Source organism: Bactrocera tryoni, chromosome 4, assembly GCF_016617805.1.
Source record: "Bactrocera tryoni isolate S06 chromosome 4, CSIRO_BtryS06_freeze2, whole genome shotgun sequence".
In the NCBI taxonomy this organism is placed as follows: domain Eukaryota; kingdom Metazoa; phylum Arthropoda; class Insecta; order Diptera; family Tephritidae; genus Bactrocera; species Bactrocera tryoni.
Window position 1 is genome coordinate 70,372,452 of NC_052502.1, and position 18,539 is coordinate 70,390,990.

The following is an 18,539-nucleotide window of genomic DNA, read 5'->3' on the forward strand; positions in this document are numbered from 1 at the left end:
ACATGTGTATGTATGTATGTGTATGTAAACACATTCATATATATACATACATACATGTGTGCGCATTGGAAACTTTATATTTCTCTATGCATGTAAGTATGTCTGTGCTTACCAGCTTGCAATCATTTGGCCATGCGGCCAGCATAAGTCTGGTGGCAGCTGCAGCTGCACCTAAAAATATGCTTTGTTTTATATTGCTCGACATAATTCGTTGGCGCAGTCATTCATTTGCTTTTTACTGCGCTGTTTTTATTTTTTACAATTTTTCTCGCTGAGCATTGCATATGTGTGTGTGCGCTTACTTGGTATGCATGCCCTTTTTATTTATGGATGCGTATGTATGTGTGTGTTTGAGTGAGTTTGCGTGTATTTGTGCCCTATAACCTTTTCGTTGCTGCATAATTTCTGCTGCAGCTGCTTAGTTATTACTGCTCACCACTACACACACATACACACAGCTGGCATTTGGTCCAGCCAAGCGTTGCTTGCATTTTTATTGCCTTTGGCAACACTCTAAGTGTATTAAAATTGCAGTGTAGAAATGGATTGCAAGAAATATCGCAAATCGAAAAGATTGCATATGAAATCAGCAGCAGCATAAACCCAGAAAGCAAGATTGAAAAATATCGGACTTGCATGAAGTTGCCATACAATATTATTACTACTTTTTGTTTTTGCATTTTATAGCAGTTTTGCTTGGTACTCACCTGCAACTGCTGCTTTTGCTGCTGTGTGTTATTGTTGTTTTATCCGTATTTTTGTGCTGCTTTGCTGCGCACTCCTTCGTTGCTTTTGCTCCACTAAATACTCTGTTCAAAGTTTGATATGAATTCGTTGCGCTGATTTTCCCACAGCTGTTGGATTTCTTTTACTTTCGTATTGAAATCGCGCGCGTTTGGCTGCGAGCTGTAATGAATTCATAGAAAGATGAAAATGAAAATGCATGCATAGCAAATCGCTTAGAATGTTGTGATTAAATTCGCTTTGTTTAGTTTTGATTTGCTAAGGAAAAGTTAATTATCTTTCGATGAGTAATTGAATTGTCGAGAAAATGAATTATTATGTAATTGAAAAGTTTGAAAAAATATCGGATTATATAATTGCATAAAAAATATTGAACAAAAAATATTAAAATTATAGATAGATAGTTGCTATATGAAAATTGAAAAATAATGCAATTTTTGTAGCATACTTTTGGGCGCCTCAACAAAAATACTGTGCTATTGAATTGAAAATGATTGTGTAATTGAAAAGTTTGCAAAACTATAGTATTAAATAATTGCAAAAACAATATTGAACAAAAAATAAGAGTCCAAAAATTGTTTCTGAATGAAAATTAAAGAAAGAAAATTTTGTAGCATACTTTTGAGCGCCGCCACTAAAACAACTTGTCTATTGAATATTGAACAAGAAATATTGGAATAATAGTAATATATAGTTTCTGTATTAAAATTGAAAAATAATGAAATTTTTGTAGCATACTTTTGGGCGCCTCAACAAAAATACTTTGCTATTGAATTGAAAATTATTATGTAATTAAAAAGTTGGAAAAAATATAGTATTCAATAATTGCACAAAGAATATTGAACAAAAAATAATAGTAGTATATGGTTTCTGAACAAAAAATTAAGAAAGAATGCAATATTTGTAGTATACTTTTGAGCGCCGCCACTGAAACAACTTGTCTATTGAATATTGAACAAAAAATATTGAAATGATAGTAAAAAATAGTTGCTGAATTAAAAAGTGAAAAATAATGCAATTTTCGTAGCTTACTTTTGGGCGCCTCGACAAAAATAATTCACCACTGAAAAATGATTCTCTTCAAAAAGTATTGATATAACACTAAAATATAATTTTAAAATTAAAATTTCTAAATTTCTGCAATTTTTGTAGCATACTTTTCAGCGCCGCTACTGAAAATATTTTTTTTCTATTATATGGTAGCAATTTGTTTAAGTTGCTCAACCTTGCTGATTTTCAGCTCGACATTGTATGTGAGTTAAGCAACAATTTGACGAAATTTGGCGTTGCTTTGCTCATTTTCTGAAGGATTTAGGGCAAAAAATAACATATCTGAACAATCAGTTGAATGACAGCTATATGTTGCAGTCAATTGATTTCAATGACTTTTGGTGTTTACATTATGCATATAATAAAATAGTAGTTCATAAAATTTTATGTGGTTATCTCTAAAACCTAGCGAATTATAGCACAATTCTGCTTATTTGAAAAATCGGTTGTATGGCAGCTATATGCAATTGTAAACCGATTTCAAAAATTTTTGACGACTTTTTTAAGTATACAACAATAAAACAATAGATTTTAGATTTATAACTCGCTAATTTAGTAAGTTATAGCACAATTCTGCATATTTGAACAATCGTTTGTATGGAAACTACAATTTATTGTCAACCGATTTGCATAATTTTTGGAATTTTCCTTGTGCATAATGAATTATAATAAACACACAAATGACGCCAAATAGCCGTACTTTTCAACACCAAACACAGCTAGGGTTAACGGTTCAACCCATAAAAAACGCAATGCGGCTAGTAACATCAGCTTCTTAATAATCAACATTCCTAAACGGTATATTTAAACCCTGAAATAATACCTTAATGAGTGCTTTCAACACCACAAAAAGTTATAACTGAACACTTGATATTATAAAAGGCAATCAGTGTCACATTCAAAAACAGCGCTGTCAAGCAAAGTATGTGTTTCACATATGAAAAACTGCCAAAACCCTTTTTTTATTATACAGCGCCTAAAGGTATGCAGCACTTTCTGAAGTTTAAAGCTATAATTTAATATATGAAATTCCTCAACTGCCGTTTATTGCCGTAGTAGGTAGCTAAGCGTGAGTTGTCAGCTGTCAAGTGTTTGCAAAGTAAGGCGAAAGATTTAATGCCCGTTTATGCGCCTAAAAGTATACAAATAACAATGTGTCTAATATTAAAATAGACAGACTTAATGCGTTGTGGCTCAGCGGTGAAAATATTATGGCGGAGTTGAGAAAAATATATGCAAACAAGCATACATTTATATGGTTATATATAAGTATATATGTATATTATATAGAGTTGTACACAGATATATGAAGAATGTAGCACAGAAACGGTTAAATAAAAGTGCAAAAGTATGCGTGCATATAACGGTAAACTTATGGTTGAGTATATCTGTACTATATATACGCTGCTGTGGTTGGATTTTTGAGTATGTTGCAGCCCTTCACATACACACACACACACTTTTATATATTATATTTATATATACAAAAGGAATTACTGTCAAAGTGCCACTTTGCGTCTTGTACGAGCTGACATAATCCCAAATAATCCACGTAGACGCACGTAGGTTGGTCCATGACGCTTATATTGTGTGTATACTTAAATAATATCATAAATAGTACTTGAGTATATAAGCACATTCCCATATACATACATCCTACATTCAAAAGTGCAATTTTCATGGCTGAAACTAGATCTAGGGCAGTAGGACAGTTTGGATACCTGAATAGCAAACTTGAAAGCTATTTCAGCAAATATTAAAAAAAATAGTATGCCCAGAATGTCTTCAGATAGATAGGTGGATATGATCGGTGCTCTCGAAAATACCTTTAAAACCCCAGGACCCCAGACTAACCTTCTGGATACAAATCCAGCAAAACGCAGAAAGACAGCGAAAATCACCTTCCAACTTAGCAGGCGAATGGCCAATATAGCACAGTCCAGCTAAGAAAAGAGAAAGCTCCTAATGTCGACGACAATCAGAGTCCAATTATACGAAGCTGAGATCTGGTCAGATCTGCTTAAAAAAAAAAAAACGGATAAGGTCGTGGTTCGAATGCACCTTAGAATTTTCATCAGCCTACCGAACAGTATCAGGCGATGCAATATTGGTTATAAGCGGTAATGCCCCCATTGCTTCTGGCATACAAAAGGAAAAAGCTGTGGGAACCAAAGAAAACATCCGAAAGCAATTAGAGCGCAATTGAACGATTAAAAAAATACACGATACCCGCATAGTAACGAAGATGGGAGAATGAAAGTCGCGGCAGATGGACGACCAGACTAATAAAAGACCTAAACTTATGTATAAACTCGAAGGAACTTTTACACAACTCGGCTGTTATCCGGGCACCGATATGTACTTCAAAAAGTACCTCCACAGAAGGGAAAAAGTCGAAGAGCCGTCATGCCTATACAACGACGCGACAGAAGACGACGCTGAACACACTTTCTTTGAATGTGTGCGATGGCAAAGAGACCGCACCACCGTGGAAGACCTGATTGGCCCAATAAACGCCAATAATTTAATCAGCGTCATATGCTCATGCATTTAGTTATTCAAAAATAATGAAAAAGAATTTTTAAGAAAAAATAATATGAAATAAAAAGAATTTATAAGAAAGGTTTGAAATTTTCTGTTTTGAGTATAAACATTTTTATAAAAAAAAAAATTGGCACAAGAATTTTTACGAAACGTTTAGAGGAAAATTAAAAAAATTTATATTTTGTTAGAAAGCGTTTTCCAAAAATATTTTAGGAAACCGTTTAAAAATCAAAAATTAAATAGAAAAAAATATAAACAAAAAATTAAATATTCTTCAGAAATATTTTAAGGAAAAGTAAAAAAAAAAATTTGTTTTTGAAAAACTTGCTCCAAAACTATTTCGAAAGCCTTTTCTTTTATGTTAGAAATATTTCAACGTTAAATAAAATATTCTTAAGAAATATGTATGTTGAAATTTTAAAATATTTTTAACGAAAATAAATATTAGTATATTGTAGGCTTTCTTCAATTGATATCGGAATATGTTGGAAAAAAATTAAAAAAACAAAATTGCTCCAAAATCTATTGAAGAAAGCTTACAATAAAATATTTATGAAAATTTTAAAATTTGTGGTTTAAAAGATTTGAATATTTTTATTAGAAAAAAAATAAACAGGTATTTGAATAAATATCCTAATTTTTTTGTTTATTTTCGTAAAAATATCTTCACATTTTTTTTAAATCTTTCTCCATAATTATTTTTTTGAAGGTTTTTTATTTTCTTAGAAATAATTGGAAGGAAAATTAAACGATTAATTTAAGAAATGGCTCAAATTTTTTTTTCAAAACCAATTTTTAGTATCTACAGTTTTTCAGTATTTTTTTATCGTCTCGAATTTTTGAATAAAAAGTTTTTTTTTATTTTCAGAATTTTTTTGGTTTAAATTTAAATAAAGAAAACAAATATTTCCTTTCAAATAAATTTAGTATTATTATTATTTTTTTATTGAGAATATTTATTGCATTTTAAAAATGTTTTGTTTTTTGAAAATATTCGTTAAGTAAAATTTTCGCTGTTAAGAATTTTATTTTTTTTAAATTTGTAAAATAAATTAATAAAATTTTTTTGTTATTTTCAGAATTTTTTTTGGTTTAAATATAAATAAAGAAAAAAAATATTTCCTTTGAAATAAAGTTTGTATTATTTTTTTTTATGGTGAATATTATTGCATTTTAAAAATAACTTTTTTGAAAATATTCGTTCAGTAAAATTTTTTCTGTTAAGAATTTAATTTTTAAAAATTTGTAGTATAATTTTTTTTTTCAAAAATATGGTAGAGAGGGTCCTCTCATGTTCATAGTTTTTTGTTTCAATATTATTTTTTTATTTTTTATTATGATATTTTTTAACTGTACAATATACATATATGTACATATGTATGTATGTGTATGCGCATAATTGTACATATCCTTTTTTATTTTTGCACATCTCGCTATTTAGCGACAATGTAACAAATTGTAATGACGCGCTGCAGCAAACCACCGCGCTTCGCAACTAAGCAGCGATTTTTAAGGCCACTTCCTGCTGTGTGCGCATTATTTCTCAGCTTTTTTATAGATATTTTCTAGCACAAAATATTTTTTATTATTTCCTTTTCAATAGCAAAAATATATATATATTTATTTTGTTGTTGTTGCAATTTTCTGTGCCGCTTATGCCCGCTTTAACAACACACGCTAACAAATTATTGTGGCGCAGCTGAAAAAACACACATACTCATGCATTTTTGAGTTGATTGCGTGAGCGTGTAACAAAAAATTGAAAGGTTGCTCATACCACGCGGTGGCCCATTATAATGCTGCCAATGCGGGATTGAGTGGCTGCTTTTTAGTCATGTATATATATGTGTATTTGTGTGCCTTTGGATTTCTATTTGGCGCGATTTTTACATGTTGGCACGTTGTTGCTGTTGTTGTTGCTATTCAACGCGCTCTCTGTAGGCTAGATATAAGTAAGTGTTTTTTTTAGCAACGAGTCAAAGATTGTTTATTTACGACTTTTTTATGGGTCAACAAAGCAGCAGCCGTAACAAATCAGCAATCAGCAGAGTGGAAGCAACGAAAAATCGTTTAAATATATACATACATATATGTGTGTATATAGAGGTTGGGAAAAAATCTAAAAAGCTTCAAGGCTTCCCGCGGTGTGTGTGTATGCGTTAAAGTGCTTGTTTGTGTATTGTGTCGCATTGATTTGACATTCGGCATAACGGTGCGTGAACAAAGGCGTAGCTACAGGCACATACACACACTTACAGACATATAGACATACATAGCTTGCAGTCGCCAGCGACTCATCGTGCACGTTAGCTATACTTTATATTTATAGAAATGTACGTATGTATTAGTGCGCTCGCAAGGTTTTGTAAAATAAGCCAGCAAGTATTGGCGTTTAAAAACTGGCTCACTTTTTGTTTGCAAAGCACTCACACTCAAGGTTGCATTAGCACGTCTACTGTCACCGCTGCGCATTTCAAAAATTGTTATGACGCGCTGGGCTCATGTTTATGCGCGACAACTCAATTGCTTCTTCCCCATTTTTTTGCATTTTTTCCATAATTTTTTTTACATATTTTATATGTTTTTAACAGACAAAAATATTTTTTCGCGTATAATTTATTGGTTATTCATACTTTTTGGGCGAATATGACATAAAATTTGTTGCCGTTTTTTCTGAATACACATTTGTGTGTGTGTGTGTGTGTGTTTGTGTGTGTGTGTGTATGACAATGTGTAAATGCAAAAATGCAATAAAATGGAGTGAAATAAAATAATATAATGTGATTATTATCGTTACAGCTTCGCGCGTCAATAACTTCATTTGCATTTATTGAGTGCAGTTGGCTGGAGCTGTGCGCATTTTATGGCGGTTCTTGGGTTTTTATCACAAAATGCATGAATTAAAAAAAAAACTGAAATGTTTGCGCAACAATATTTAAATGGGATTTACTAAAAGTTTACTTTATTAAATAAAAAAATGATATATAAATGTGATAACGATTCATTATTAAATTTTGAGCATAAAACAAAATAATTTATAAAAATAAATATTTTATATCAAAAAATTTTCAACGCATTTCAATTTTTTCTAATTTAGAATAATTTTTTCAAATTTAAACTATGAATCAATTTGACTTTTTTGTTATTTATTTTTTTGTAGTTTCTTCATCAATTGGCATTATTATTCAATATTAAAATTTCCACCAACTACTTGACAAGCTAGCCGACAGAGGTAATGCTCAAAAATACTATGAAAAAATGCGGCGACGAACAGTAGGTTTCAAGACCCGAGCATACTCTTATAGAACGCCCAGAGGTGATCTAGTAACCGATGCCCAGAGCAAACTAAAATTATGGAGGGAACACTTCTCCAATCCGCTGAACAACAGTGAAAGCATAACACCAGGAGATGATGAATCCGATTCCCCAAGCAATGATGATAAAGCGGACGTTCCATTGCCCGATCATGAATAAGTTCGAATAGCAATTACCCGTCTGAAGAACAACAAAGCTGTGAGGGCCGGCCGAGCAATTCAAATACGGCGGCGAAGAATTGATATGAAGTATTCGAGTGCTTCTTTGTGGAATATGGTCGGACGAGAGCATACTCCGGAAGTGTGCTCTGCTAAATCCAAAAAAATGGAAAGCCATTTTCTGCGCCAACTACCGTGGGATATGTCTCCTCAACATCACATACAAGGTTCTATCGAGCGTACTGTGTGAAAGACTAAAGCCCACCGTCAACAAACTGATTGCACCTTATCGGTGTGAATTTAGCCCTGGAGAATTAAAAACTGATCAGATATTCACCATGCGCCAACTTTTGAAAAGACCTGTGAAAAGTGGATCAACATACATCACATCTTCGTCGATTTCAAAGCTGCTTTTGACAGGACGAAAAGGAGCTGCCTTTATGTCGCTTTGTCTGTATTTGGTATCTTCGCAAAACTAATACAGCTGTGTAAACCGACGTTGAGCAACACCAAAAGCTTCATTAGTATCGAGAAAGACCTCTCCGAACCGTTCGATACCAAACGAGGTTTCATTTCCTGAAATTCAACGCACAATAACTCTTGCCAAGAGGATCTACTTCGGATTGAGTAGGCTATTGAGAAGTAAAGATCTCTCTCTCTCGACGTACAAAAAAGCAAACTGTATAAGTCACTCATCATCGCCGTCCTGCTATATGCTGCATGGGCATGGATGATGACAACATCTGATGAGTCGGCGTTACGAGTTTTAGAGGAAAGGTTCTACGGAAGATTTATGGTCCTTTTGCGCATTGGCCACGGCGAATCTCGTATCACAGTCGATGGAACGATGAGATGTACGAGATATACGAAGACATAGACATAGTTCAGAGAATTAGACACAGCGGCGAAGCTGGCTAGGTCATATCGTCCGAATAGATGAAAATACGCCAGCTCTGAGAGTATCCGACGAAGTACCCGCCGGGGGAAGTAGAGGAAAAGGAATACCTCCACTCCGTTGGAAATACTTGGTAGAGAAGAACCTGGCTACCTGGAATCTCCAATTGACGACAAATTGCGAAAAGGAAGAACGCCACGTCAATAATGAAGAAGACATATGCTCATTAGGGTGGGTTCAAAAAAATTACAATTTTTTTTGCTTGGTACTCAGAAAAAAAAGGTTCTTAGAGACCTCTAAAACAGTTTTTTCACATACGAGCTGTTAATTGTAACGGGATGGTCTCCCGTTTTAAAGTCTTCTATGTTTTCTCATCTATTTTCAACAGCTAATTGATAGAGTCATTAAGATAGATGCACTAGAAGCCGATTCAAAATACACTCTTACTTGATGAAAATAATACGAAGCTTTCTTAGAGACTCGGAAATACCATACGAAACAAGTGACAGCACTCAAGCACACCTCTTGAGCGGCGCAAGTATCCATACTTGGACCAGCTTACAGTAAACACAGCTCGCTAAAAGTAAACATGCGTGTTTATGCAAAATCAATCTAAACGACGAAAACCCTAATTTACCTCGGTAAAAGATTAGATAGGTTAGGTTAGGTTACTGGGCTCAAATACAGCATGCTGTTGAAAAAGGTTTGCAAAACTTAATTATTGTAGAAAAATAAGCCAGAATGGCCAATATTTCCGTGTTCTTTCTCCTACTTAGGTAATAAGCTTGTCTCCCATGCTCTGTTTCTCTTTGTCTTACACCCCACTTACTCAACGCAAATTAAATTTAAAACTAAAGGCTTTAATCTTTAACGCGGAAAAAACTCCACTTAATTGAGCTAATTAGTAAATTAAAAGTGGATATTTCCAACAACAACAAGTATGTATTATATAATTTTAATATTTTTCAACAGCTGTCAAATGAATTACTACATTGACATTTAAAACAGCACAAATTAGTCAATGAGACAATAAACCCATTCGACTTGCCAACAAAATACTAATTGAGCACCCGCTGAATAATTTAATGCAATTAAAATGAGCAATAAACTAACCTTTAAAATGAGCTGCTGAATTGTATAAAATGCTTTAGTGCGTTATGAAATGAAATCAGTGCAATTGACTGCGACTGAGCAGCGGCGGCGACGGATGCGCAATGCAACAAATTGTTGATATAATTAACCATGATTTTTATATTGTAAACAAAGCATTTTAATTAATTTAATTTCTATGAGAAGAGAGCGTTGCATTGCTATGGCATATTTGCATAATGTTTTTAAAAATGATAAAGCGCTGTCTGAGCAAATAAATAATGGCGGAAATTTCAAAAGAAAAAACATTGTTGACATTTGGTTGTAAATTTTATCGCGCGCTCAAATTAAATATGAATGATGGCTGCTAATAAAATGGCTATCAAAGCAACACAATTTATCGCACACATGTATTGTACGTACATGTATAGGTGTGTGAGTGTGTGGCAAATAACAAAAACTACAATAATGTGCATAGTCAAGCGGATTTTATTGCGATAACAAGAAAATGCAACACTGCGGTGTGGAAAAGTGCGGAATCTATTTATTTCTATATATTTTTTTAATTTGTTTAAAAGAAGTCGCAGCTGCAGGCTAAAATGACAATCAAAGCGCGTGAATGTAAAAAAAAATTAAATAAAGTGAAAAACGGCAAATAATAAGAATGTATAGAAACAAAAAGGATAAAAATTAAAACAACTTAAAGTGATAAATAAAAAAATAATAAATAATGCAAGATAATACAAACAATAAGCATGAAATAAAAAAGTGAAAACAATAAATATTTACTAAAAAAGACAGAATAAAAATTACAAAAAAAAATTAAAAAGTTTGCGCGCTATAAAAATCCTACAGTTTCGTTATAAAAACTGCCAATAAAATGAAGCGCATTATTTATCAACTGACACTGATTTAAAATTCAAATAAAAAAAATTAAATTTCTTTCAAACGTATGTGGGCATCGCCATTAGCTTTATGAGCCATGTAAATATTATTATGTTGCTGCAATAAAATTGATTTACTGCAGATAATGCGCTGCTTTTTATGCATTGTTGTTTTAATTAAATTGTTGTTATAAATAAGGAAGTGCTTTTTCACATTTTTTAACATTACAAAGAATTTTGATAAAGATGCTGTAAATATTTAATTGAACAGCGATTGCACTTCCGTTTGATAGCTTCTGTGATAGCTTCTGTGTTTGTGTGAAAAAAAGCTATGGAGTGCAAACAAATATTCAGAAAAAAAATTTAAATAAAAAAGTCTCACAAAAATTCACAAATTATTTACTAAAAAATTACTTCAAGATATTAAAAAAAAATTAAATAAAAAATAATTTATATATATATGTATATGTATTAAAAAGATATGTAAGTAAGAATAAAAGAAAAAATCTACAAAAAATAACTTATAAATTTTTTTACAACATTTTTTTCCAAAAAAGTTTCAAAAATTAAAAAAAAAAAATAAACACAAATTTTAAAAAAAAGCTATGAAGATCGAAAAAAGATTTAGAAAAACATGTGAATAAAAAAATTGAAAATTGGGGAAAGAAAATATCTTCCAAAATAATTAATAAAAATTAAAAAATTGGTTTGAATATATGTAAGTGTATATGTCTGAATAAAGGTAAGCAAGCAAAAAACATGAAAATACAAAAAAGGTTACATTAAAAATTTGATGAGAAAATTGTTTTCCAAAAAAGTTTCAAAAATTAAAATAAAAAAATTTTAAAAAATTTTACTGTTAATAAAAAATACAAATAATTTCGGAAGCTTATTTAAAAAAAAAAACAAAAAAAAATTATAAAATAAAAAATATTTAAAATTTAATGAATAAATATAAGGGGAAATTAAAAAATTAAATAAATATGAAATGGTAGTTATTGAAAATTAAAACAAAAATTATATGCATGTAAATGTACATACATATATGAAGATATAAATAAACAAAACAAATTACAAAAAATTCAAAAATACATACATATATACATATACATATTTACAAAAACCAATTTTCAAAATCTGACTTAAAAAAATTAAACAAAAAAAAAATATTTTCCAAAAAAGTTGTAACACTCAACAAAAAATTTAAGCATGTTTGTTATTAAAAATGCTACATTAAAAAGTAAAAAAAAAATCAGGAAAACTTACTTCAAAAACTTACTTAAAAATATTTTTCTGAAAACACCAATTAAATAAAAAATATTTAAAATTGAATGCACAAATCCAAGAGGAAACTAAGAAAAAATAAATATTATCATTTTATTAAAATTTCAAAAAACCGGTATACATAAAGACACTTCACGACCGTTCCATTTCCATTTATTTTAGGGATTATAAGTATTTTCAGAATTAATAAGTGGTAGATTATTTTAGAAGTTTTTGAAAATTTAATTCACAAAATTTTTGTTTTTATGTCTTTCCCTTTTCTGAATCCTTTTCTCTAATTTTTATGGTTTTTCTTGTCGGGATCTAAATCTAGGATTCACCCACGTGACTATGGCTTTGTCACTGGACCATTTTGAATTGAAATCGCTACTTTCATTGTTTTGTATAACTGCAGGTTCAGTTTTTCTGACTATTTCTGTGAGGACTTGGCTTTTTCTTCAAGGTTATAAACGTGAAGTAATTGCTTCATCAAGTTTTGTTGATACTTATGAAAAATTGTGACTTTTGGAGATGCTTATGTGGGATTTCTTATGAAAATTACAGTTTACCTAGCACTCAAAGTATAGTTGTGGGCTTATTAAAATATTATTGGTTCAGTACTCTGAATTCTAAAAAGCCAATCCGTACTAGAAGCGATGCCGATAGTTTACCGCTGATGTAGTCATACAGAGAAGTTATAAGAGGCAATCCATTACATATTGTTAGAAGATTTATTGATATGTAAAGAGCCTAGCGGGCGTGTGTTTCAACAAAATCAGTAGTTCGGGTTTTCGACTGGGGTTATAGACTATGTTAGACTCGGGTTATGGACCGTGTTAGACGCAAATTATTGCTCAGAAATTATTTCATCGTCACAGGTCTCTCGCGATTCATAGTGGTATGCAACTTCAGTCTGTCAGCAGAGAATTTTATTCAAAGTTACCGATAGCTGTACAGATTGATAACAACCACAGTTCGGACTTTCATTCTTGATATAACTCATGACGGGCCATGGAAGAATCCCGCTGAGAAGTATTGCTCGATTTTTCCTTTTCATCCGTAGTATTTTCAAATTTTTGCTTGAAAAAGTCAATATTTAATTGTCGACGTAAAGTTGAGGTAAATATCATGTCTATTCTCGATAATAAGGAACCAGTGATGCTGATGATGTTACCCCTTGTAATACATAGTGATCCCATAGCTTATATGGGCTTAGAACCGACGCCTAGTAATAGACGACGTCTGTTAATAAAACAGCTATTTACTATTTGAAGACAATTAGCGATCACATTTCTTAAGTAACATAATTCGATCACGAACTTCTTCGTCCGAATTCTGAGTTCCGAATGTTCTTATGAACACGTTAGCTGGAAAGTCAAATTCCTGTACAATATTTAAATGCGTTTGGTCAATACAAGTGTCAAAAGCAAAGGCTCTTAAGTCAACTATTATTATTTTCGGTTGAAACTTTCATCGAAACTGTTTACCTAAGCAGGTCTTTTTTCCGACTTTTTGTGTGGAGGGAAATTTTATAATTACTAAAATACTCTGGCTGATATAAGCCCATATTTTGAACGAGGATGAGGAGAAACCACCTGCCATATTGCTAAGAAAGGCCTTAAGGAAAGCACAGCAAAGAGAAACCATTGTCATCAATGACTCGGACGCAAACTCACGTTATAAAAATCTGTAGAAACAACAGAAAAATGATCTGAGACCTGCAGGAAGCTCCGACTAACCCTTAAAGACGAGCCAGGAGAGAAGTCCTTGATATCTTCTGACACGGTGAACAATTGCCTCGAAGTCGTCAGAACTGCTTATACTTTTAGAGCTCTTGTCCAATTACATAACCACGTAGCAGAGGGAAACCCTTCTGGTGGACATTAAAATTCTTTGAAATTAGGGTATCTTGATGACGATTCATCAACAAGGGTCGTAGAAGTGGGGCAACTAACGATTTGATCTTGTACAAGGCTGGACTCGCATTCTACAAGCCTGAAATAAGGAAGGCTAAGAGATTTTATTATTTATTTTTGTTTACGCAAATCCGCCACTAATTTCGTTGATTACTTTATGACCTCGTCTACGATTAAATGAAAATTTGTTGCGCATTTTTTCGCCATATAACCAATATCCGCGTTGCCAACTATTTAAATGAGCAGTGAAAGAAACAGGCAAATGGCTGAGAGCGCCCAATTCACTTTGCCGAAATCCCACTTAATGCAGTTGAATAATTCGAAAAAGTCTTTGGCCGCCTACCCTCCAGGGAGCTTTTTGTTACTCTTTTCAGCACTTTGCCGCGCAAACGCTCTTTTGCCGTTGATATATTTAATGAAGCCTTGCTGCCTCTCGCCACCAACTGTTACGCCTCTCTAATTCAATTCAATTTAATACGCTTCGCTGCTCTTCAATTTTCGCCTTTTGTTTACTTTCACTACAAATTTTTTTCTTTCCTTTTTGATTTCCCTTTCACCTTTGCTTTGTTACTTAGATATCCTCGTTCATGTGAATATAAGCTCTCTCTCCGGCGCACAAATCTATCAAAGTGGTGAATGTATGTTTGCCGACCGCGCCTTGTGGCAGCGCTCAAGTTCGCTTGGCGAAACAGCAAAAACCACAACAATAACAACAGCGAAACGCCCTAACGCCTACCGCTACCAGCAACGCCGCGGTCTTCACTCTTCTCTGCCAGTGTTGCCATAGTGTTTGCTTAATTGTTTTCGACAGCTATGATTGTTTGCTGCAATTTGTTGTTATTGTAATGTGTTTGCTTGTCGGCTTTTGGCCGGGAAGTGCCAACACCCGCAACCGCGTAAATCCACGCAAATCAATTGGCGCTTTCTGCACGCGTCGCCTTAGTGCCTTTATTGTTATAGTTGTTAATATAGTGGTTACTGTTGTTGCCATTGTTGTTGTGTGTTGTTATTAATGCGGCTTCAATGTTATTTTGTGTAAATTTTGATTTTTGGCAAAAAGTCAACAGAACGCACAAAAACATGTTCAAGACAAAGGCGCATAGCAAATAGCTGAAGGGGAGCGCCGCAGCAGTGGTACGCGGGGGTGTGGGGCAAAAGTGAAAACAACTTTCGCAGATTTGTATCTTAATTGTTGTTGCTTGTTGCCATTGTGTACAGCTGAGCTGACAAGTAATTGAAACATTTTGTACAATTTCCATGCCGAGGCACTTGGGTTTTCGGCTTTTTGCTAAGGAGATGTGCCGTGGGCGGAATTGGCTTGAAGAAGCCAAGGATGGTTGAAGTGGCGAAGAATAAATTGAATTTGAAAACAGTGTGGATGGGTGGAAATCTTTGGAAAATTCCATAAGGAACCAAGGTCAATGGCTGTGCTTTCTTGATTCATAGAAACTTTCAAACTATCGTCAAGCTCAATTTTGACTAGATTGTTTGCAATTTGAAGTCCACATTAAATAAATATCGTATAAATGGAGCAGATGTTCCAAACATTTGACTTATTTCTTCCTTAGAAGTTCCCGAAGTCACTTTAGACTTAAGCCATAGCACAGATCATCTAAAACATATTATCCACTCCGCTGTTCGCCGACGTTCCATGGACTCAGCGTGAAGAACTGTATTTGGAGTTACAGCGCTTGACTTAGGCCGTACTTTGGCCTATGTAACGTCAAAAAACTGCGCTTACGTCATCATTAAACATCACGGTATCAGGAAAAACCTCAAACGTCTTACAGACCATCTCATATGTGTCAACTAGTAAGCTGTTCGTCGAATTTACATGGACCCGGGTTCAAAAACTATATTTGAAATTATAGCGTTTAACTCAGGACTTATATTGGCAGACCGTACAAAAATCTTACGTTCATAGAGGGATCCTTTTTGCAGTAACAAAGACTATCCTGACTATAAGCGAGCTCTCGTCTTTAAGCGAAAACTCAGTTTATGTTTAGTCGATAGACCGCTGCAACATTCTCATTCTCAGTCGTCTCATCAAAAACTTGGTTATTACAGACGCGAATGGATTATTTCGGAGTCCTGCTGAACTCAAGACTGCACGCTTTATGCTTTACTGGATAGATGGTCAAAGCTGTTTGGTACTCAGTGTACCGTCATCCAAATCATTTATATGCCTCTAACTCAGGCGGTAATTTTGACACTTACGAGATCATTCATGGCTGTAAAGGATCTTCCACGGATTATAAGTAACCTTAATCCCTAATAACAACAACAGTTAGCGGTTATATATGTTTTTTAACATTCCTCAGTCCGCAGATCTTCAACTAACTATTCACCACGTATAATTTATGGGAAAAAATGAAATTATAAATTCTAGAACAAATCACTTTGAGCTGCTCAGAAGTTTTAAATAACTTCCATAAGGTAAAGAAAAAAATCTACTGGGAAATGTTTGGGTCTGAGCAGACCTCACATACCACACTTAACTATATTATATGATTTAAGAGTTTATCGCAGGATTATTATGCTGACAGGTTCGCAAACTTATGATACTCAGCTTGGGAAACATTATGTGATTGCTCGTGGATCAAAAATACAGAGTTAAATCTGAGGAAAAATATTTTGAATGGAAAACGCTTTTTCGAGAAACACATCAGAAATATGAAGCTTATAGAATCCTTTAGATGAAAACTTTGGTCTTGCTAAAATGCGTGTTTTCAGCGTTGCCACCTGCCTAAAATATTTTATTTTAGTAATTCGAGTTTAAAAATTATTTAAAAGTCTTCGTACAAAATGTTTAATATTTTCATTCTGAATTTTTTAAACGGAGTTGCCACATTTATTGAAATTTTAATTACTTTTATATAAAAAACATAAAGCTATATGGCTTTGAATGTGTTCAATTAACATTTATTTCAAAACTATGATCGTATGAGGTTGCCAGCTAATTAAAAAAATATATTTTTTGAATAGTGGGTGCAAAAACAAGAATCTTATTGATGATTTACTGCTTTAAATTTACGTTGTTGCCACCTAATTGAGGATATAGTACATACACTTCCTTATTGTTTCAAAACTAGGAATATATGGGGTTGCCACCTGTTTTAAATAGAACAAAAATAATTGCCTTTCGAAAATTTGCAAAAGTTAAAAAAAAATGTTTCAAAATCTACGTAAAAAATTTTGAATTTTTAAACGAAGATCGAACGGAGTTGCCACATTTATTGAAATTTTAATTACTTTTATACAAAAAGTAACAAAGTTATAAGGGTTTGAAATGTTTTCAATTAAAGTCATTTGAAAATTATAATAGTATTAGGTTGCCACATATAAAAAAAAAATTTTGAACAGTGGGTGTAAAAAGATAAATGTTATCGATGGTTTACTAGTTTAAACTTATGATGTTGTCAGCTATTTGTACGTATACATGTACTTCTTTGTTATTTACAAACTGTGACTAAAAGGTTGCCACCTGTTTTTCAATTTGACAAAAATAATTGCATTTTGAAAATTCACAAGCGTTGTGGATGTAAAATGGTTATACAAAACTATTTCCTTTTGGTTTGTTAGTGTGAATTCACGACCTTGCCACCTAATTTGAAATAAATGTACATTAGTAAATTTGTGACAATTAGAAAATTTAAAATATTTATTTTTTAATACATACTTTTTTGTAACTTTGGAAATGTTTTCAAACGTTTTAGAATTAAAATTTAAGACGTTGCCAAGTGGGTTTAATTTTGTTTTCAAAAGTTTGACCGTTTAAGTTGATAAGGTTGCCACCTAATTTAAAATATGCGAAACCAAATTTAAATTTTGAAAAAGAACTGTGACTTTAAAAAAATATTGCCATAAATGGTTTGTTGTATAAACTTACTGTAGTTGCCACCTTTGTTTAAATGCATACTTCTTACAATTGGAAATATTTTCAAACGTTTAAAGTTAAAGCTAACGTCTTACACTTTGGTTTAATCTTGTTTTCAAAAGACTGAAAGTCTAAAAGTCTAAGTTGATAAGCTTGTCAACTAAATTAAAACTAGTTTGTTGTATAAAATTTCTGAAGTTGCCACCTGTTTTCAAATACATATTTTCTTATAACACTGGAGATATTTTCAAATGTTTTATAGTTAAAGTTTAAGACGTTGCCACATGTGTTTAAATTTTATAATTAAAAAAAACAATACTTATGTATATATTTTATTACTTTTAGATCACATACTTTTTTCTTTTTATTTATTTTTTACTTGTACTTTAATCCCAATCAATAAATCAGGCATCAACGACTGTAAACTGATAAATTTTACACAAAAATGTCAAACATGTCAACACAACTCTGAAAACAAGTGTGCGCATGTGTAAGTGCGCACAATCCCAACACAATTTACATATTTATAAGCCTACAAGAGATAGTTAATTAAAAGCGGTTGTATTGGTTGTTTAAAAAAGTCAAAACGGAAGTTAAAAGTTGAGGCTGCAATTTACGAGCACACGAATTGAAAGCGAATAAAATACGCAGCTATAAATACATATGTGAATAAAGTATGGCTGTAACATATATTTACCGTTAATGTGAAAAATATGCGACACGCATTGATTTATGCGCACTGCGGTGGCTTAATGCCCGCCAAGCTGTGTACGCGCGTGCGTGTATTTGCATTTCCTACCGGGT

General features: G+C 32.7%; 1 protein-coding gene across 1 annotated transcript in view; it reads right to left on the reverse strand.

Moving 5' to 3' along the window:
- LOC120774933 overlaps positions 1-18,539 on the reverse strand; it is a 215,960-nt gene that overhangs the window by 112,528 nt on the left and 84,893 nt on the right. Inside the window, exon 3 of the mRNA XM_040104811.1 lies at positions 708-906. The gene's annotated coding sequence lies outside the window, so the exon portion shown is untranslated. The remainder of the gene's footprint in view (positions 1-707; positions 907-18,539) is intronic.